General features: G+C 34.4%; 1 protein-coding gene across 3 annotated transcripts in view; it reads right to left on the bottom strand.

Moving 5' to 3' along the window:
• Positions 1–23,412, bottom strand: part of LOC126887496 (leucine-rich repeat-containing protein 15-like) — a 372,111-nt gene that overhangs the window by 204,048 nt on the left and 144,651 nt on the right. For 2 of the 3 annotated variants that reach the window (XR_007699077.1, XM_050655106.1), the window contains exon 3: positions 17,698–17,751. The exons of the other annotated variant lie outside the window; for it this stretch is intronic. The gene's annotated coding sequence lies outside the window, so the exon portion shown is untranslated. The remainder of the gene's footprint in view (positions 1–17,697; positions 17,752–23,412) is intronic. 3 annotated transcript variants of the gene reach the window in all.

The raw sequence follows: 23,412 nt of genomic DNA, 5'->3' as shown, positions 1-23,412 counted from the left end.
CCGTAAAAATGAGTGGCGCATACAATATTCCAGCTACAAAAGATCTGATATGAATATTACGTGGAGCCAAATTTTTTTTATTTTGATGCAAAACAAAATTCTAGTTTTATTTTTAAAAATTTTTCCATAATATTTGCTAAATTTGAAGTAAAACACGCCACAAAAGAGCCTCAAAATTCAAACTGTATCAAAGTTACTCTTTTGTGACGCCTTTTACTTCAAATTGAGCAAATATCATGAAAAAATCTTTTAAAATAAAACTACGATTTTGTTTTGCATCAAAATGAAATAGCTATTTGTATAACAAGGGAGGAAAGTGCTACTTTTCCTCCTAAGAATGAAGTTTACTGCCCGAAGCGTAGCAGAGGGCAGTAATCATTCAAGGGAGGAAAAGACACTTTACTCCCATGTTATACATATGGTTTTTCCACCTTCCCCAAATAAGAAGTCATTTTTTCATTTTTACGTAACTAACCAACAAAATTTATTAGAACTAAAACTAACAAGTAGGTACAATATAACTGTCAACTGTCAAATACAAGTCAAATTATTAATGTAAACATTGTTAAATCAGAATAACAATTTACTGTTTTTACCATTCTGCAAAATACAGAGTGTTTTTAAATAAACGTTAAAATGTATAGATACTTACGTAATAGAAAATAGATATTGTACAATTGTCAATAAGTTATATTTCATGAATGAAATACCATGACGTCACTTTTACTTTTCCTTCCTAGGGAGGACAACTTTGCTCCCTACAATCAGATCCGGAAAAGTATACTTTCGGTAGAGGTAGGTGGAAAATACATTTTCGCGCCACGTAATATTTATATCAGATCTTTTGTAGCTGGAATATTGTATGCGAAACTCATTTTTACGGCGTTTAGCGGTTTTTTAATCTTGTCTAATTATTTTATCATATTTATGTTCTATGCGTCGTTGTCAATTCGATGACAATGGCAATCTCCCTATTCGGCCACACCAATATTCAATGGTAGTGGCAGGGCTAATTAATTTATAAAAAGAGCTGTAATTTAAATAATACCTCATGTTATTTCGAAAAGGATCTCCTGGGGTAAGTGTTTATATTACCTACCGTTCCGATGTATTGTATTTCCATATAAGTTTTATCACAATCCATTCATATTTAACCTCCAAATTTCCACACATGTTTGTTGGATATTTTATATTCTCTTTATTAATATCCATGTAGAAATCAAATTATTTAACTAGTAATAATTATTACTAATAATTCAGTTTAATCTATCCTTGCCATTTGCTCTACTTTTCGATTATTTCTTGAAGAATGATAAGGAAATGGCTTTCATAACTTTTTGGTGTCTACTACACATTATATCTTCTGGTTTTTGAGAAATGAATCTAACCTTTCTCCCTTCGGCAGCTTGAAGCCTCACATCCCGGTGACGCCGCTACAAGGCCGACAACAACAAGATGCATCCAATACACAGCCTCTATCCACCATCTACAGTTGCAGCAGCTAAACAACCAAGAAACTAGAACTGCAGGGACCTGAGGCCGACCATCTATCATCTATGCCCAGATCGACAAGTCAACAGTTGTACCACTCGACATCAAGAAGTTAGCATCGAACAGAAAAGCTATAAGTAGGTATAATCCAAATTGTTAGCTCGTCGACAAGAAATTGAATATATTATTGAATCCAATACATACATGACATTTTCTTTATATTTTTAATGAAAAATAAACCTGCTTAGTTAACTTATTGCTTTGTTTGCCTCCATCTAAATTTTCAGCGTTCATATTTTTTATTAATACAAAGCGTACCTGAGAGACTTAGCTAAAGGCTATCATAGTTGATTGATTAGTTTTCCACGTGGAACTTTATCAAATGCCTTCTCCAAATATACAGGGTGATTGATTAGTAGGGTAAAGCTCAATAGCTCCGCTATAGTAATAGATAGCAATAAAAGTTAATAACAGAAATTTTAGCCATCTTTGAGCTTCACATTACAAAATTAGTTAGAATGTTACAGGGTGTTCGATAACACAGTGGCAGACAAAACTTATGTTTTTTAAATGGAACACCCTATATTTTATTTTAAATTCGAAATCCTGTTAACTTCTCCATCACAAAAATATAAAGGTTTGTTATGTTATACAGGGCATTTAAAAAGTTATAACCAATTTTATATGAAAATCGTATCAAGTTCAACTCCCTGTATAAATAAAAATAAGCAAAACAACAATGGTTTATTAATGCCATATATTTTAACGTATTGTCAAAATTTTCAAGAATGGTCGATATTGCTAATTTTCTTTATATCAAATACAGGTTGAGTCAAAACGCAAGTACATTATTTTCTCAGTAATTTTAAATGGAACACCCTATATTTTATATCACTATTGAAAAGTACCATTACCGTAATTTAATTTTTAGATAACATTCCCTATGTCTAAATGTATTAGTTTTCGAGATATTTTCATTTTTCAATGGACCAGTAGCGTGGCCACCCAAATCACCAGAATTTAATAAACTGGACTGATTTTTTTGGGGTTACGTTAATAATGAAGTTTATAAAATACCTCCAACAACAAGGGATGAGATGAAAAATAGAATACAAAGTGTATTTCGATGTGTTAATTTACAAATGCTCCGTAGAGTAAGTAGCTCATTCAATGATCCTTTTTAGGCGTACATAAATGTGTTAGGAGATAATTTTGAACACCTTATGTAATTAAATATTAAAAATATTTTATTAAAAGTAGCTTCTAATTTTTTCAAACATGTTTTTTGCAAAATGTATGACTGATAAATTATGTTTCGTTCTATATTTGTTACAGTGTTACATTTACATACAAAAGTAGTGTTTAATTGTCTTCACAAAATATTGTATTTTCTGTTTGTGTGTTTTTTTGTAAAATTTATTACTAATTTTCTTTTTTTATTTGTTGCATTTACATAAAAAGATAGTTTTTAATTGTTTCAAAAATGTTGCATGTAGTGATTGTGTTTTTGTTTGTAAAATGTGTTACTAATAAATTATTTTTATTTCTTTATTTGCTACAGTGTTACAATGATTACCGGATTGATAATCGGTAATCTTCAATTGTCAATTCAGTCATGGCTTACTTAAAATTTAGATAAATTTAAACACCTAAAATAATTTGCTCTGAAAAATGAAAATATCTCGAAAACTAATAAATTTGGACATAGGGAATGTTATATAAAAATTAAAGTACGTTAATGTTACTTTTCAATAATGATATAAAATACAGGGTGTTCCATTTAACATTACTGAGAAAATAATGTACTTGCGTTTTGACTCACCCTATATTTGATATAAAGAAAATTAGCAATATCAATAATTCTTAAAAATTTTGACAATAAATAAAAAATATGGCATTAATAGGCCATTGCTGTTGTGCTTATTTTTATTTATACAGGGAGTTGAACTTGTTACGATTTTCATACAAAATTGGTTATAACTTTGTAAATACCCTGTATAACATTACAAACCTTTATATTTTTGTGATGGAGAAGTTAACAGAATTTCGAATATAAAATAAAATATAGGGTGTTCCATTTAAAAAAACATAAGTTAGGTCTGCCACTGTGTTATCGAACACCCTGTAACATTCTAACTAATTGCGTAATGTGAAGCTCAAAGGTGGCTAAAATTTTTGTTATTAACTTTTATTGCTATCTATTACTATAGCGGAGCTATTGAGCTTTACCCTACTAATCAATCACGCTGTATGAAACATGCATACACATCGCAGTTGACATCCCTGGCTCTCTGTATTAGAACTTGCAACCTGAAAAGTGCTCCCTCGTTCCGAGTCCTGCTCTAAATCCAAATTGAACTTCACTCAGCTGTTCTTCTAATTTGGTGTATACGCGCTAGTGAAAGATAGTAGGGAGTACTTTAAATACATGGCTCATCAAACTAATTAATCTATGTTTTCACATTTTCTAGCGTTGGCTTTTTTGGGAACTGAAATGAATATTGATAGTAGCCAGGCTTTTGATAAGTAACCAGTCTCATATATGTTGACGAATAACTTCGTAAGAGCTGTAATTTGGTGTGCCTCCAATAGCTTTAAAATTTCACCATGCACCTCATCAGGTCCTGGTGATTTCCCATCTTTAATCCGCTTAATGGACATAGTTACTTCTTCGTTTGTTATTTCTGTGCCGTAGGGATTGTCTATTTCATACAGACTTCATCTACGGCCAGCATCTTCGAATAATTCTTGCATATATATTCTTTCCATCTTCTTAATTTATCTTCAGTTGTAGTCATAATCTGACCTTCGACGTCTACGACTATGCCTGTATTGCGTTGTTTTCTGATCTTCTGTACTTCTTTAATCTTTTTGTGCATATAGAAATCGTCATGTTTGCGTTGTAGTGTTTCAATTTCAGTACATTTCTCTATCAGCCATACTTCTTTTGCCCTTTTTATTTCCCTTAGTATACTCTTATGCAACTTTTTGTATTCATTGTCATTTCTACCTTTTAATTTCCTTCCATCATCTGCAATATTTTATCTGTCATCCATTCTTGCTTCTTTTTTCTTTTTGATTTAAGATATGCATGTGAAAGTGTGTTAATAGATGTCTTCATTTCGTTCCATTGTTTTCCTATGCCACTAGGAGCGTCTTCAACTATTTTCGCAAAATTCTTATTAATCTCTGTTTTTACTTTTTCCTGGATGTAATTTTCTTTCAGTAGTTTTATATCTATCTTGGGTCTCATTTTCTTATAAATTATTTTGAGTCGTATGTTGATATTTGCAACTAATAGACTATGATATAAGAAGTGCACATGTGGGCCAAGCCAAGGCAGGATACGAAGCAATACATGGGGGATTAGGCTTTGGAACTACAAATGAAGCTGGAGATGATATGCTAGAATTAGCAACAGCACTAGATATGGCGATTGTTAACACATTCTTTAAAAAGAGAGAAACTCAACTTATTACGTACAAAAGTGGACATAATCAATCCCAAATAGACTATTTCATGATAAGGTAATAGTTAGTGAGACAGTAAGCCAACAACATAAGCTGCTTGTTCTGGACATTGAAGAAAAAAGTGAAACTAAACCAAAATATCGAAGAGGACCACAAAAAATCAAGTGGTGGATGCTAAAAGATGAGAAAGAAGGTCTATTCAGGGAAAGAATAGTAGAGAAAATATGTTGGAACATGAAAGAAAGCCCTACTACAATTTGGAGAAAAATGGCCAGTCGTATTAGAGAGACTGCTATTGAAATACTGGGGAAAACGTCAGGAAAAAAGTTTGAGGATAAAGAGACTTGGTGGTGGTCAAACGAAGTTCAAGGAAAAATAAAAGAGAAGGGAAAGTTTATATAAAAAGTGGCAAGAAACCAGATCCAACACAGATCTTCAAAACTATATGGTCGCGAAAAAGGAAGCGAAAGTAGCAGTAGCAAAAGCTAAAGTAGAAGCGTATTCAAACCTATACGATCAACTTGATACCAGGGAAGGCGAAACGAAGATATATAAAATAGCCAAACAGAGAGCAAAAAAAGCAAAAGATTTTAATCAGATTAGGTGTATCCGAGATGAAAATAATAAAATACTATTTCACGAAAAGGATGTCAAAAAGAGATGGAAAAAGTACTTTAACAGCTTATTAAATGAAGAATTTGACAGACAGTCTGTGGAGTCAACGGAGACAGTAGCAGCTATGGTCACCAAAATAACAAACGAGGAAGTGGCTCAAGCGCTTCAAAAAATAAAGAAAGGAAAAGCGGTAGGACCAGATGATATTCCTGGGGAAGTATGAAAAGCATTGGGAGAGACAGGAACAAGGTGGCTAACAGGTTTATTTAATAGAATTATGGAAGTTCGACAAATGCCAGACAAATGGAGAAGCAGTATACTAGTACCTGTCTATAAAAACAAGGGAGATATACAGCAGTGTACAAACTACAGGGCTATAAAACTGCTTAGCCACACCATGAAAATATGGGAGAGAGTAATTGATAGACGGATACATGAAGAGACCGACATATCCGAGAATCAATTTGGATTTATGCAGGGCAGATCAACAACAGACGCAATTTTCATTATAAGGCAGTAGATGGAAAAATACAGGAGTATAGAAACAAACGCTCATATGGCATTTATTGATCTTGAGAAAGCATATGATAGAGTTCCTCGAGACATTCTGTGATAGGCACTCAATAAGAAAGGAGTCCCTGGTACATATGTAAAGATTGTGAGGGATATGTATGAGGGAGTAACGACTAGTGTTAGGACAGGTGTGGGAGAGACTGATAAATTTCATGTGAAAGTAGGATTGCACCAAGGCTCGGTGCTTAGTCCGTATTTATTCTCATTAGTTTTGGACCAGATAACAGCGAAACTACAGGGTAACATTCCATGGTGCTTAATGTATGCTGATGATGTCGTGTTAGTAGGAAATAATGAAAGAGACTTAGAACAAAAACTGGAACAGTGGACACGAGCTCTGGAGGAAAAAGGTTTAAAACTTAGTAGGACAAAGACAGAGTATTTGGAATAGTGACAGAATATGGACAGTGAAAAAGAAAGAGGAACAACGAATGCATGTGGCGCAGATGAGAATGCTTAGATGGATGAGTGGAGTGACAAGAAAGGATAAAATTAAAAATGAGTATATTAGGGGAAGTCTAGGTGTGGCACTTGGTAAAAGTCTAGAACTGGTAAAAATGATAAAGTCTAGAAAACTCGAGTATTTTGCGCATGTTTGTAGACATTCGGAAAAATATAGCATTCTACATCTAATTATGCAGGGTAAAATATTAGGCAGAAGAAGTCGAGGACGAAGAAGAACATCTTGGTTAAGAAATTTGAGGCAATGGTTTGGTCACACTTCGGAATCGCTCTTCAGATCTGCTGCGAATAAAGTTATGATAGCCACCATGATCGCTAACGTTCGATAAACGGACATAGCACCCGAAGAAGAAGGTGTGGCACCAATTGATGCCAAAATGAGAGAGCATGGGTTGAGATGGTTTGGTCATGTTCAACGTCGAGACGTTAATCATCCAATACGAAGAGTAGCTGAAGTGCAGATTCCTGGAAGAAGTAGGAGAGGAAGACCAAAGAAGACGTGGGGGAGACGATTAGGCAGGACATGTTGGTAAAGGGGATTAATATTGATATGACCCAGGATAGAATTGTGTGGAGAAATGCAATTAGGGAAGCCGACCCCGCATAGGGATAAGGCAAAGAGAATGATGATGAGACTATGATATGAGAAGACATCGGCGCCTGGATATGTTTTTGTTGAGATGGCAGAATTTCTAAACCTTTTGTTTATGTTGATAAAATCAATTTGGTTTCTCATGATTTTCCCTGGGGTATCACCGGGTGCTTTCCATGTATAAAGCCTTCTTGGATGTAATTTAATAAATTATGTTAGAAATTCCTAATTCATATAGAATAAAAGCGACACAAATATTTGTCAAAACATCTCAAAAGAGTGAAACTTCAATAGCCGATCGGTATCAAATATTAATTTTAAAACAAATTTAAAACAAAATTTACCTCGAAAGCATAAACATTTGTTAAAAATCAATCAAATAAAATCAAAACATCGTTTTGACACAATTGTTCCAAATAATGTTTGAAATTTCAAAACCAATTGTAAATATTTTGAATTTTTATACAGTTCAACAAGCATCCAATAGATTTAATTATATTTTGTTGATGGTTAAACAGACAGCAGCAAATTAAACTCCAGCTTTTTATTTGGCAATGTCAAAAATTAAGTTATCGCTAAATTTTAGGTGAGAATTAAATATTATTATTAAAACTGTTGTACATTTTGAGCCATATTCTTTTTAACACGTATACAGACGGTTTACATTAGCTCAAAATTTATCATATCGCTTTCAAAATTGTTCAGTAAGCGGATAATTTATTGTTTTCACCAATTTTGAAAAAATATGAAAACTTTGAATTATCCACGTCCGTCTTTCCGTCCGTCTGTCTGTCTGTCTGTCCGTGAACACAACTCCTCTGTCATTATACCAGGTAGAATGACAAATGAGGTGTCAAATGAAAGCTTATAATCCAAGGATGGTACTAAAGGTGAGAAATTTGACCAAGAACTTCCGGTCTTAGAAATACAACCGGATGTATTGTTTTAAAGTCATCGGAATAGTATAAGTGACATATTATTCGACGCGCCTTCGCAAGATGAGAACAAATATATACTTCCGGTTTCATGACTGTCTGTCCGTCCGTTCGCGAATACAACTCCTCCGTATTAATACAGATAGAATGACAAATGAGGTGTCCAATGAAAGGTTATAACACAAGGAATGTATTAAAGATAAGAAATTTGATATCGGACTTCCGGCTTTAGAGTTGCAACTGAAGTACAGTTTTTAAGTCACCGAAATAGTAATACCGATGACGTGTCTTAGCAAGATGAGAACTAATGTATACTCTTGGTTTTTATATCATTTCCAAGAAAAAAGTTCTAACCGGCAGCGTCATATTATAGTCGCAGAAATAGAACATGTAACACATCAATCGAAGCGTATTAAAAAGTAGAGTTTAAATCCTTAGTTCAGGTTTTGAAGTCATTTATGTTGAAACAATTATAATCCTAAGTTTAGTAAAAATGACTCTAAATTAGTAAAATATTATATCAATCGACGCAAAGTTATACGAAGAGTTCAAATATCGACTTAGAATAGAATAGAATAGAAATATTAGTCCTGTCGCCAGGGGGGGTACAACGGCCTCCTTAATTCAGATGGACTTTCCCAAGTTTTTTTTATATAATTTGACCCGCAGAATACGAATTTTTTGGGTAACAGTTGATCCGGATGTCGATAACATTGTTATAGACAAAGAACTTGAGAAATTACATAACAGTGATTTCTTGCAAAACAAAACATCTTTTAGTATTTTTTGGGTCATTCTAGGCAAAAAATGCTCTGACAAGTTTTTTCGTAGGATGCATAGTTTTCGAGATAACCGCGGTTAAACTTTAAAAAAATCGAAAATGTGCAATTTTTGAACTGGAATAATTTTTGATTAAAAAATAAAGTAGCAATTCTGCTTACCGCATTTGAAAGTTTAAGTCAAATTATATCGGTATTGAGTATTTGCATTGCTAAAAATTTATTATTTTATTGTTAAACAAAGCTATAAAAACCTAGTGCGCGAGTGATGTTTTCAATGATTTCTCATTTAAAATCGAACGAGTAGGTAGAGTAGCTACAAGTGCAAGCGAGGCAATTTCTACGTAGCATGCGTTAAAACGCATGTATTAGGCACGGGAAACAATATGTGTTTATAGCTTTGTTAACCAATAAAAAAATTAATTTTTAGCAATGGAAATAATCAAAACCGATATAATTTGACTTAAACTTTCAAATGCGGTAAGCAGAATTGCTACTTTATTTTTTAATCAAAAGTTATTCGGGTTCAAATATTGCAATTTTTAGATTTTTTGAAAGTTCAACCGCGGTTATCTCGAAAACTATGCATTCTACGAAAAAACTTGTAGAAATATTTTTTGCTTAAAATGACCCATAAAATACAAAAAGATGTTTTGTTTTGCGAGAAATCGCTGTTATGTAATTCCTCAAGTTCTTTGTCTATAACAATCTTATCGACATCCGGATCAACTGTTACCCAAAAAATTCGTATTCTACGGGTCAAAATATATAAAAAAAACTTGGGTAAGTCCATCTGAATTAAGGAGGCCGTTGTACCCCCCCTGGCGACAGGACTATATGCTTTATTGTCATGAAAAATTGTACAATTTTATCGACAAAGCAAAAGTCAAGAAAACAAAACAATAACAATCCAATTTACTAAAATTATATAAATCGTCAAATATTTAAAATAATAATAACAATAATGAAGTTGACTACAAATGAAGGTGAATGAACACAAATAATCAATTGCAAAATTTAAAATAAATTGCAAATGCATAGTCTACCTAGTAATTAATAAAAAAAGTTTTAAAAAGTTAAAAGTTAATATGACACCCAAATATAGATAAAAAAAAATAATAAAATACTACTTGTGCAAAGGGTACTGTAATTTCTTAGATATTGATTAAGAAAATCTTCTACTGAATAATATGGTCTTTCAGATAGGTAGGCTTTTGTCAGCTTACGGAATTTGGGGAAAGATGCTGCAGATTTAAGTTGTAGAGGGAGATGGTTGTAAAGTTTTTTTGCGGAGTATAATATAGATTTCTTTACTAACTCCGAGGACGGGGTTGGCACATAGACGTTAAACGTAGAATTTCTCGTGAAGTAGTCATGGTTAGGTCTTGGTGGAAAGACATGTAGATGTTTACGAATTAAGCAAACAGTTTCTAAAATATACAAAGATGGAAGGGTTAAAATTCCGTGATCTTTGAAGTAACTTCTGCAATGTGTTGTTCTTCTGAGGCCAAACAGATATCTTATTGCTCTTTTTTGTAATTTGAAAATAACATCGAATTGGGCAGCTGTACCAGAACCCCAAATAGGAAGACCATAACGAAGATGCGACTAGAACAAAGAAAAATATGTTATTTTGGAAGATTCTAGATTGAGTTCATTCGAAATAGATCTTATAGCATAGCAAGCTGAAGATAGTTTCTTTCTTAACAAATCGATATGGAGGGACCATTTAAGGTTGCTGTCTAAAAAAATACCAAGAAATTTTACAGAATCAACGGTACTGATCTGGCTGTTATTAAGAGGTAAGGGTTGAAGAGCTCCTTTATAAGACAATGATACTGTTTTATCTACGTTAAATCAGAGTAAATTAGAGTCAGACCAGGTTTTTATTGTAAGTAAATCAGAAGTTACAGTAGCATGAAGAGTTGCAAGGTTTGAGTTGCTCCAAGTGATACTGGTATCATCAGCAAAAAGAAAAATTTTTCCATCGATTTTTAAACTAGTGATGTCATTAATAAAGATAAGGAAAAGTAGAGGACCCAATACTGAACCCTGAGGTACCCCACATACAATGTTTTTGAGACTAGAGTCAGTATCATTTGCTCTAACCAGTTGTTTCCTATCATCCAAGTAAGATTGGAACCAATCTAAAGAAATACCTCGAATTCCGTAGAAATTTAGTTTTTTTATCAAAATGTTGTGATTTACACAATCAAAAGCTTTGGCGTAGTCACAAAAACGGTGGCAGTGTGAAGATTATTGTTCAGTGCTTGATAAACCTCATGTAGTACAGAAAACATGGCATCAGTGGTGCATTTATTATTTAAAAAGCCGAACTGATTTTGTGATAAAATGTTGTTTTCAACTAGAAAGGACATAAGTCGGGCTTTTATGAGTCTCTCAATAATTTTGGAGAGTACCGGTAGTAGTGCAATAGGTCTATAATTGCAGGTATTAGATGTTTCACCACCCTTATGAAAAGGAATAATGATGGCTGTCTTCAGGCACTCTGGAAATTTACCTTTCTCAGAAGAATCATTAATTAGTGAGATGAGGACTTCTAACACATTTTCTGGAAGATTAGAAAAAAATTTTATCGATAGACCATCAGTACTACAGGAATATCTGCTTTTGATACTATTGATTGTTTGGATCAGTTCAGATGTATTGACTTGTTTTATAAAGAATGAATTCGAGACCTGTCTTGATATAGGGAGATAGGAAATGGGATCCTGTTGTGGCAAAGTAGTTGATGTAATATTTTTACTCACATTAACAAAGTATTCATTTAGATTTTCAGGGTCTAGAAGGGAAACTGAGCAGTGTGGTTTTATTTCGAAGATCGTTTATTATGGACCAAGTTTCTTTTGCAACACTTTTAGAGCTTCCCAGACGGTTTTGGTAGTAGACTTTTTTAGCTGATTTTATAAGTTTAAGATAGGTTGCCCTGTACCTGGTGATATATTCAGTGATAGAGACGTTGCGTTGGTAGTAAATTTCTTGATATAGAGAAGAGAACGCATATTCTTGGAAGATATTCGGATAGCTTTAGTAGTCTAGGGTTTGCGATGTTTTGGCTTAATTGCAATTAAAGGAAATGCTTTATTGAAGATACGGACAAGCTTATCTAAAAAATCACTGAAATTATTATCCACGTCCATAGCAGGAAAGCGCCACTCAGAGGTTAAGCATAAATTTTGGAATTTACGAAAGTTCCGGGTGGAAAAAATCCTGCCTAAACGTCGGGTTTTCGAGGAGGGTTTGCTGAAGATATTAAACTTCGTATAAACTGCCTTATGATCAAATAGTCCAGCATTAATAATTGTAGAGTGGACATCAAGGAGTGAGAAATCTGAGACAGTATAATCAATTATGGTAGATGAAGTTTTTGTAATCCTTGTAGGAGAATCAACGTGCATTGTTAGACCATACGATTCAAATATGTTGACCAAGGATATTTGTGTAGCACAAGCAGCAGCATAATCAATGTTAAAGTCCCCGCATAAAATGTCTCTACTTTTATGGGGCAGGTCATCTAACAAATTTAGCAGGTTCTGAAAAAATAGTTCCACGGAAGAGTCAGGTGATCTATAAATGCAAATAATATAAAGATTAAGATTCTTATTGTAAACTAAGGAAAACTCAAAGAAGGCTTCACTTAACAAAAAGTAATATTTTGTTACCAAAAAAAAAACATTACTCGTAGACAGAATAAGTGTACCCCCATAAGCTGAGCTTGGACGATCATACCTAGCAATTGTGGTGTATTTGTCCACAAAAAAAGGCTCGTTGACTTCAAGCCAGTGCTCTGTAACCGCAACTACCGGGGGAAATCCTAATTCCTCTAGGAACAAAAATAATTCATCAGTTTTGTATCTTATAGAACGAATATTAAAATCCAAAGTAGACGAAAGTAGACTTCCAGGTCTACTTTCGATTACATTGGGTGAAAACCTAGGACTTACGAAGTCCAATTAATTGTTTTTACTAATATTTATAAGACGTGTACGATAGTGTTTAAGTAAATCCATCTGGGTAGTTGTGGGGTGGATTGAGTATCTTCACAGATGTCACTGCCGGGCCCAAGGCCGGGTAAAAGACGAGGGATATACCGAAAGGCTAGCTCCCTATCTTATCGAAAAAAATTGCGCGTGGTACTTCGGGAGTGCTGACAGAAGTGCATTCTTCTTGTAAAAGTTGGGAGAAACCTCGTACCCTGTAAATGTACCGCTACCATATATGGGGTCTTAATACAGGGGCGTGCGTTGGGGGCAGTCCGTAGAAAAGAATATATTCCTAGAAAAACTCGAGCGCGTCAGATTAAGACAAGTTATGTACATGAAGAACAGTGTATATTTCAAAAATCTGACGATTTGAACGGGGCATGAGGAAATGGGTGAGGCATAAAGTTGTAAAAAACGTAATTTTGAAATACTCGGGCACCATTGATTTTTTTTTATTTTGAAGAAAATCATTTAAGGATTACGAAAAAAATATAATCTGACGATTTTCATGGGGCTATGTAGCTAAAACCATATATATGGTGCACGGGCGCCCATATAAAAATTTTTAGGGGAACCAGACGTGAAGATGTTTCACATTGCATTTTGTATACTTTGGATAACCATACATAGTTTAAAGCACCCGAAAAGCCAGGGGCACGGCTCCCCTGCCCATGGGTATGGGCGCCCATCATAGGGTGTGTCAAAATTAGATGGACGGTCAAACATTTCGCGAAATGAATATTAGATCGAAAAACTGAAAAATACATGTTCAATATTTTCTTAAAATCTATCGAATGACACCAAATACGACCGAGGATCCTAGGACCGAAAGATACGAGGGTAACTTTAAAATCTTAGACAGGAACCCCCATTTTTTATTGCAGATTTGGATTCCTTACGTAAAAATAAGCAACTTTTATTTGAGTTATTCTTTCGAATTGTGGTTACATGGCACTATAATAAAAAAAAAACGATTTTTGAAAATTTTTACCAGCCCATTGTTACACGGTTTTGCTGATAGGCAGAACTGCTAGCGATATGGGTTCTGAAAAGATGTTTGTTTGTTTATTTACCAGCTAGCTCGAATAAAACAAAATAAAACAAAAATTAGGACTGTGATAGGTTAAAATTTATTAAACTAAGCGTATGGATGCTACGATGCATATACAGCGAGAGATAATCCTAATACCAGCGAGAATATAACTTTAATTATTGTGAATGTCATTAAATATGATAAATATTATAATATGTACATTATACAATATAAGAAAACAAGAACTGATAGAAGGCCCAAATCGTATCGATACGTTTGTTTACACAGTAAGTATTAAATTGAGTATTTATTTATACAGGGTGTCCCGAAAAGATTGGTCATAAATTATACCACACATTCTGGAGTAAAAAATAGTTCGATTGAACCTAACTTACCTTAGTACAAATGTGCTCATAAAAAAAGTTACAGCCCTTTGAAATTACAAAATGAAAATCGATTTTTTTCAATATATCGAAAACTATTAGAGATTTTTTGTTGAAAATGGACATGTATCATTATTATGGCAGGAACATCTTAAAACAAAATTATAGTGAAATTTGTCCACCCCATAAAAATTTTATGGGGGTTTTGTTCCTATAAACCCCCCAAATGTTTGTATCCGTTCTAATTAAACTATTATTGTGGTACCATTAGTTAAACACAGTATTTTTAAAACTTTTTTGCCTCTTAGTATTTTTTTGATAAGTCATCTTTTATCGAGATGTGGCTTCTTTTTCAAAATATACCTAGAAATGTAAATTATAAATAAAGTTTCTGATTATTAACAGGTCGCTACAATCCTACTTAACCATATACAAATATGTGGTGGATTCGACAAATATTCAAAATATCTCGATAAACACTGGCTTATCGAAAAAGTACTAAGAGGCAAAAAAGGTTTAAAAAGATTGTGTTTAACTAATGGTGCCACAATAATACTTTAGTTGGAACGTACACAAAAGTTTGGGGGGGTTTAAGGGAACAAAACCCTTATAAAATTTTTATGGGGTGCACAAATTTCACTTTAATTTTTTTTTAATGTTGCTACCATAAGAGTCCCAAATGTCCATTTTCAATAAAAAATTTTTAAGCGTTTTCGATATATGAAAAAAAATCGATTTTCATTTTGTAAATTCAAAGGGCTGTAACTTTTTGTGTGTGCACTATTGTATATAGGTAAGTGAGGTTCAATCAACCTATTTTTGACCCCAGAATCTGTGGTATATTTTATGACCAATCTTTTCGGGACACCCTGTATATATTAATATATTTATCTTTGATAAGTGTATTCCTGTATTGGTGAATCTTTATTTTGGTTTTAGTTACTTCTGTTTGGCGCAGGAAAATGGAAAGAGCTTACTTGGTTGTTGGTAATGTAGTGAAGGACCCCTTGTTGTTCAGCCTGTATAGTAAATACCCTGGAATGGTATGAATAGTTCGATTTTACGTCTCCTAGGCTATATTTAATTATCTAATTGTGGATCATGAAGTTACAGCATTTACAAGTTGGAGTACAGAAGTAGAAGGAAGACAAAAATAAAAAGGTCTAAAAGGAGGTAATAAAAGTTATAACTAAAACTATAGGCAGAATAGAGGTTATCTTACCAGAGGTGTAGTATGGCCTTATTAGTGGTAATTTCGAGTAGACTACAAATCCAACAACAGTTGATTACTTTATCCTTTAAGATAATTCAATAATTGTCTATCTCGAGACCCTAGAAAGCTATCAAAGATCCGCTAAAATTCGCTAGCACAACGTGCAAAATGATCAGCTTCCTATTTTTTTTTTAATGAAAGTGGCGCGAGAAATGTCTAGATTTGAGAGGGAGTAGTTAAATCTTCTTCTCAAAAATGGCCTACACCTATGTGGTTTCTAACCTAAGTGAGACAATTTACCAGTTTACTACTAAATATTAAATTGGTAACTAGATAAAATATTAGTATATATTATTATTATTATCTATTATTTAATGAGATTAGATAAAATATTACCATACTAACGAACTATTACTTTGTTTCAGGTGCTTAACCATGGGAGAACAGGATTTAGAAGAATAATTTTCATTGATTGGAGATATTTTTATATTTTACTGTAGAATAAAATAAAGTTTTATAAAAATAGTAGTACGTAATTATTATTTATTTAGTGAAACACCATCCCTCTAAAATGGAAAACTTAACTTTATACTCACATTTCAAAATAAATTACGCTACGATCTTCCGCACGTTTTGGAATAATTTTAAGGTCACTTTCTTCACTAGACGTTTTGTCTTGCACAATTAAGACAAAACCTAGTTTTAAAATCACAAAACTAATGGAAATAACACATAAATTTTGAGAGAGACCACTGACAATCAGCTACCGTAATTTAAACCAGACAATAATATGATGGGAACCAAATATTTCCAATCAGCTGCTCAATATTCCAACTGTTTCTACGATTAACTGGTTATGTCGTACCTGATATAAGAAAGGGCATCTATTATTATTCTAAAGTGATTGCAGATTGCGGATATTGATAGAAAAAAATAGACAAACATCCGATTAAATCAGTTTAATCAATTGGAATAATTATTAATATTAATAAACTAGACAACAGCTCACACTAATTAATATTCTCTTCTATTCTATGAGTATGATTGCACAAAAAACATTTTTTTATAATTGTTTTAATACGAATGGTTCTCCAAAATATTTGAACATTTCAGCTGTAACTTCATCGTTTTCTACGCTCTTATTTTTCTTTAGTTTCTCTATTATTTCTTTTATTTACTTTTCATTGGGTGGTCTTTTCTCTGTTCGCTTTTGATTAGTATTTTCTTTTTATTGTTTATTTTCTTGATATTCTGTTGTGGATATTTCATTCAAAAGCTCTCCAAAGTATTCCTTCCATCTGTTTTGTAATTCTTCATCACTTACTAAATTCCTTCCATTTTTGCTTTTGTAGTGTACATGTTCTCTTTTTTCCAGTTTCAATTATGTTTTCTTTTCTTTGATCTTGTAAAACGGTTTATCCTTTGTTCGTTTAGATATCTATTAGAGCGGAATCTCTAGTATCTAAAAATCAAAAACGTGATCATAGATCATATAATATATGTTTCAATAATATATTATATTATTGAAAGAAAGAAACTGGAGAAAGCTTGAAAAAATAGAAGAGAATGGAAAATAATTGTAACATGGCAACCTGGGCAAAAAAAGAATGTAGAAGAATTTACCACAACAAATAAATCAGAAGAGCTTTAAGAATGGTAAGCTGTAATTGTTTAACCAATTCCGCAAGGCCTAGAACATGACGATTATTTCATCTTATTAAACGATATTAAACGATAGCCATTTTAGTCATTTCATAGATATGTAGTATGATAGTCATTTCATAGATATGTAGTATGATACAATTGTTCCAAAAAAAGGCCTAACCCAGACATCGAAAGTAAAAGTTTTCCTCCAACACCAAATTGTTCTATATGGTCCACTAATTGTTCAGTAAAAAGTTACGCCATTTTGAGCGTTGGGTTTAGGGGACAGGTGGGGAGAAGTCGGTAAATTAGTAGTTGTTTAGATTTTTCGTCAATATTTCTAATATATTGCGGTTTAGCGTAATCAATTTTCTAGACAAAAATGTTCTACATTAAATTTGGAATAAAAAAGGTCCTAAAACGGTCTACTTAATCCTCATAAAACGAACGGTTATAAAGTTACTGAGGCAAGAGTAAACAAATAACTTTTAAATATACCTTACCCACGAAATTGTTTGTAGTGGTATAGGAGCTAAAATTCGGATTCACAACTGACACTGTAACAAAAAATACTATTAAATTTAAGCAAAACACAAACAGTTTCACTACTATGATTTTAATCAGATTCATTATATAATATTAGAAGAGGAGCAAAGTATGCTAAATGTGCAGTCACTCGAGCGCTTTGGGGACCTATTGGGTTGTGAAGAGTAGGTCCTAAAACCAAAAAAAGTTAAGTAAAGTTTTCCATTTTAGTGGGGACTTTTCATTTTTAATTTAATTTTCCATTTTCCAAAGTTGCTTATTTTTACGTAAAGAATCCAAATTTGGAATAAAAATTTGGGGCTCCTATTTAAGATTTTAAAGTAACCCCCGCCCCACCTCCGTGGGGGGTCGTGTTTGGTACCATTCGATAGATTTTTCAAAAATATTGATTAAGTGTATTTTGCAGTTTTTCGATCTAATGTTTATTTTGCAAAATATCGCGGGATATGTATTTAAAATTTTAAATTTACCCCGATCCCTCTCCGTGGTGGGTTATGTTTGGTATCATTTGATAGATTTTTGAAAAATATTGAACACGTATTGTTTAGTTTTTCGATCTAACGTTCATTTCGCGAAATATTCGCTTTTTTTGTGAAACTTTTTAACTCACCCATTTCCTTACACCCCGCTCAAATCATCAGATTTTTGAAATATACACTCTTTTGCATGTACTTAACTTATCTTATCTTAATCTGACAATTTCGAGTATTTTTAAGGATAGATTTTTTTTTCGAGCCCCCTTAACGAACTCCCCTGTGTTAAGGGCCAATATATGGTAGAGGCACATCTGCAGGGCACCAGGTTTCTCTCCATATGATAATCTGACGCGCTCGAGTAACTGCAAAAATCCCCGCTTGAGCTCCCCTACCATAAAGAATAATATATACAAATGCAAGACATATATATACAAATATTTTGTAATTATGCGTAGTTTAAATAAATATTATAAAAATAAACGATGTATCCGTGTCATCAACAACTTAAGTATGTCTGTAACAAATTGTAACTTCAAAAAGTCCATTAAGTAACTGGCGAGATACATCAAATTTTGTTTTGGGAGCCAGGTCTTAAAGGAATTGCATCAACCAATTTTCAGAAGTTCCTAATTATCCAAGTTTGAGAAACAGCTTTCACGAATGAACGAGATAGACACTTGTTAATTGAATGGAGTAATTTTTCGAAATACTCTCAATAAAAATTTACTATTTTTATTGGGAATAAGCCATAATTTTACGTTAAAATAATTTGTTTTGACGTTTTAAAACGTCATGTTTACTTCTCAAGTAAGTATTTTTTTTTATTTTCTGATGGCAGTAAAATGTATTTTAAACTAAATAAATTACATACATACTTCTTGTTGTGTCAATTAATTTAATTCAAAAATATTTTTTGGCCAATCATGTATAAATAATGATGTTATTGTTTAGATTACTCAATAGAGAATTGAATAACCTTTCAGATGAGCTAGCACATGACCCCTATTTTCATTTAATAAAATTATATGTAGATTACGTGATCATGCCCAGATGGATAACGTCACTAGTATGATACATATGCCAAAAAATCAAAAATAAAAGTCGACCTATTTCGGGATTAGTCTCAACAATATGAATTTGTTCCATAATTGCCCCTCACTGTATGTATATAATTTTTTTAAGTAGGTATATAGAGAATTATTTCTCTCTTCTTTCCCATGTTGGAAAGAAGTTCTCTAACATTACATGGTTAACCAGCCAGGACTCGAACCTGGAAACTTCTTATTCAAAAGACCTAATCCAACTAAATTACTTTTTTTGGCAAATTATGCATTATACATTTTCCCTAGAGTTTTGAATAATTTGATTGAAACATATTTCCAAATATAATTTCATCCCTTAAATCATTTTTATTTAAATATTTTTCCATAACACATTCAAAGCGTCAACGAGACAACAACTGTATTGAATTACGATACCCGATTACGATACAAAGCGGATTTCTTAACAAACAAAACCTATTTATAATCTTAGCAGATACGGGATATCGTATCAGGATTATCTTAAAATTCAATTAAAGTTCTTTGAACTTTTTTGTTCCCGCGCGGATCAATAACTTTTTAATGTTGTTTTCAAACTTCCTTAGTTACTGTATATTATGTGTGTAAATTTCTTTTGTGTATCATTCTGTCGAATTGCGACCATTATACGGGATACTTCTAGAATAAGCTGTTTCTTATTATTCATGTACAATGCCCTTTCAGAACGTTGGTTACCATCATAGCTATCTTAGTTTTATTCACTGCCACTCTAAATTGCATGCTTGTATCAACACAGCTTGCAAGAAAACTTGCTGCAATTTCTTACATGACTAACTTTCATGCAAGTCTATTGCATGGTCTATATGTGCGATTTTACAGCTTGTAACCCGGCTTATATGCAATTAATGTTGACCTTAACTTATAAACTTTTATTTTTTTTAATTACTTTATTGCTGTTTATTTAACTTAAGTAAATTTCAAAATGCCAAGACTATCAAAAATAGCCAAATATAAAAGGGAAAAGGCGGTAGCAGCAATCTTAAGAAGTATTATTATTGCTGCAGCCAGCCTTTTAGTTGCTAATTTATAACTCCGTGATTGAGATAGTGGGTAACACCTTGGTTGAACAAGAAGAGGGGTAATATATCTCTAACAGAAGAATTTATTTATTAAAGTATATGATATGTACATAACCAAGTACAAACTCCCCTAGACTTACACGAAAACTTGCAGAGAAAATGGCACCAAACCGATTATCGCGCAATTGCAAGAAATTGCAGGCAATAATCAACTGACGACATACTGAGCATGCCTTTAGGCAACTTTATTGCGTCTTGCAGATAAAATTGCAAGCTTTTTTTATATTTAAAGAGGGGGTCTGGAATCTTCAAAAGACATCTCAGTCCAGAACGCCGCCTGACTGACCTTAGTGCAGGATTCATTCTTCGTAGCCCCAGCGATAGTTTCCGAGGTACTTTAAAGTACTTTCTCGTCGTCGAGGCTACGCCGAATGCCTACCTGCTAAACCAGACCCTCCTCTGTCATCCAGGAATGGCCACTGCAAGGTCGACATCGCTTCCGAAGCACTTTGCTTTCATTTATCCACAGACTGTAAGCAAGGATGCCCTTCCTTTTCCCCGTTTCCCCCTTTTTTTGGTCCCAAAATTGGGTTTTTGTTTGTATGTTTTCTTATTTCTTTCTTTTTTATTAGAGCTTCTTTGCCACAGTCTGTCTCATACAATCTAACTCACCTATTCGCCTCTCATCAAAACTTATTCCCCCTACCTTCTATTTACAATATATTTCCCTCTCACCCCTATCGTTGGTACAGCTGTTTTTTCTCCTCTTCTTTCTTCTTGATCACTACACGGATATAGTTGTGTATACTAGTGCAACCAGATTTATTTTCAGTCATTCTCTCAATCATTTCTCGCATTGTCACAAAATTCACACCTGTCTCTCTTTCCATTCTGTTCCTTTCTATTATCCATCTGTTGCACTCTAGCATCGTATGTGTAACGGTGTCCGGGTGTCCGCAGTATAGACATTCATCAGTGTCAGCCTTTCCAAACCTAGAGAGGTAGGCTCTAAAACACCCGTGTCCTGTGAGCACCTGCGTCAGGAAATAATCCAGTCGTCTGTGACCACAGTCCATCCAATCCTTCAAGTTAAGTAGCAGAATCTTTGTCCACTGTGCCACATGCTCCGTGTTGTTCCATTCTTCCTGCCATCTTTCAATTGACCTTTCTCTTTCCTGTCTTCTCTCGGCCATAGTGAGCTCAACGTCTCTTCTCTCGTATAGTTCTTTTCTTTCTACTACCAACACATGCAGCGGAGCACATCTAGTGATGGCCCACAAGGATGCGGCAGACACAGTCCTGTACGCGCATGCCACTCGCAGCAGACTTGTTCTATCCACTCGTGCAATGAGCCCTCTGTAGGCCTGTATCTCTACCGCCTCACTCCAGACTGGTGCCGCGTAGAGGACGATCGACTTCACAACACCGTGCAAGGCCCTCCTCCTTTCGGATTTGGGTCCTCCATTGTTGGGCATCATCCTCCTCAACGCAGCCGCACTGTTTGCAGCCTTCCGGGTCACCACCTGCACGTGCTCCCCCCACTTTCCATTCTGGTGCAACGTCACTCCCAGGTATTTTACGTGTTTCTTCGGTATTAGACACGCCCCTGCACATTGTAATTCCACACTTTGCCTCTTCCTTTTCCCCATCAAAATGATGGCTTCGGTCTTCTCTGTTGCCAGTTTCAGTCCGTGCTGTGTCATCCATTTCTTCACGACGCCGCCTGCGTTCCGTACCCGGTATTTAAGATCTGGCTCGTCCCGCGCCAGTACCAGCACAGCTAGATCATCTGCGAACGCGAAAGGAGTCGTACCCTCTCCATATTCACAGTTCATAATCCCGTTATATTGCCATGTTCCATAGCGTCGGGCCCAAGACAGATCCCTGGGGAACACCTGCCGTCACATCCACAATCGTGCCTTTCTCCACCATAATTCTTCTCTCAGAGAGATATTCCGCTACCACGTTCATCAGGTATCCAGGACATTCTCTCTTCTCCATTGCCTTCATTACCTCGTTCCACTGCAGCGTATTGAATGCATTCCTAACATCGAACAACAACAGGGCCGCCCAACGGTGTTCATCCCCTCTATTGCGCAATGCGTCGAATACACTCACGACTGCGTCAATCGTGCTTCTCCCTTTACAAAAACCAAATTGCCTCGGGGATAAGCCTCCCGACCTCTCAATCATGCCATCGATACGTCCCCGTAGCATTCTTTCATACAGCTTACCGACGCACGAAAGAAGGCAGACGGGCAGATACCTTTCCTCAGCTTTGGAAAGCAGTACCAACTTCGATGTCTACTCCAATACTAGGGCAGCTAAGAAAGAGCAATCATTAGATACATTCATTCGAGTCACCTCGAACAGTTAAGATGTGGTTTTAACTATATTCCTTCGAGTAACTTCAATGAGTCAAGATGTGCTTTTAAATACTTTCCTTCGATTAACTTCAACGAGTCAAGATGTGCTTTTAAATCGATTCTCTCGAGTCAATTCAACCTGTCAACAAGCTCAAAATTATTCTCAGTTGAACCATCATACGAAGCGGTCAGTAAAGTAGCGTCATTAGGTATCCCGGGAAGTTAGTGTCATTTACAGAAATAAATTACAATCTTGAATTTGGTGTTTCACTAAAGGCGATAGATTCTGCAGCTGAGCTCGAAGATTATAGACGTGGAGAGAAATAAAACTTGCTCTAGTTAATTATAGAGGGAAAGATTCAAAGAAGCATAGGGAGACGTAGAATAGCTTGGCTGCTTAACCTGAGAGAATAGCTAAAATGGTTTCATAGCGTCTCTCATCGCTGTTAGTTCTCTAGACTTTTTCTCTTTCTTCTTCTATCGAAGCATATCCTGTCTTTTACATTTCTCTAGCTCATTGCCTTCTTGATGTTAGTTTCCCAGCTTTTCATGAGTTTTTCACGTATTGTGACATTAGGGCATACTGTAATTTTAGAGATTCTTCAACTTTTACCTTTCTTCTTAATGTGCCCTATCAAGTTCCCTTGACGTTGGCGATTAACATGGCGAAACTGTCTCTGTCTCGAGCTATTCTAAATAGTTGTTCTACTT

This window comes from Diabrotica virgifera, chromosome 1 (genome assembly GCF_917563875.1).
Source record: "Diabrotica virgifera virgifera chromosome 1, PGI_DIABVI_V3a".
Classification (NCBI taxonomy): Eukaryota; Metazoa; Arthropoda; class Insecta; order Coleoptera; family Chrysomelidae; genus Diabrotica; species Diabrotica virgifera.
This window is presented reverse-complemented; position numbering and strand designations above follow the sequence as displayed.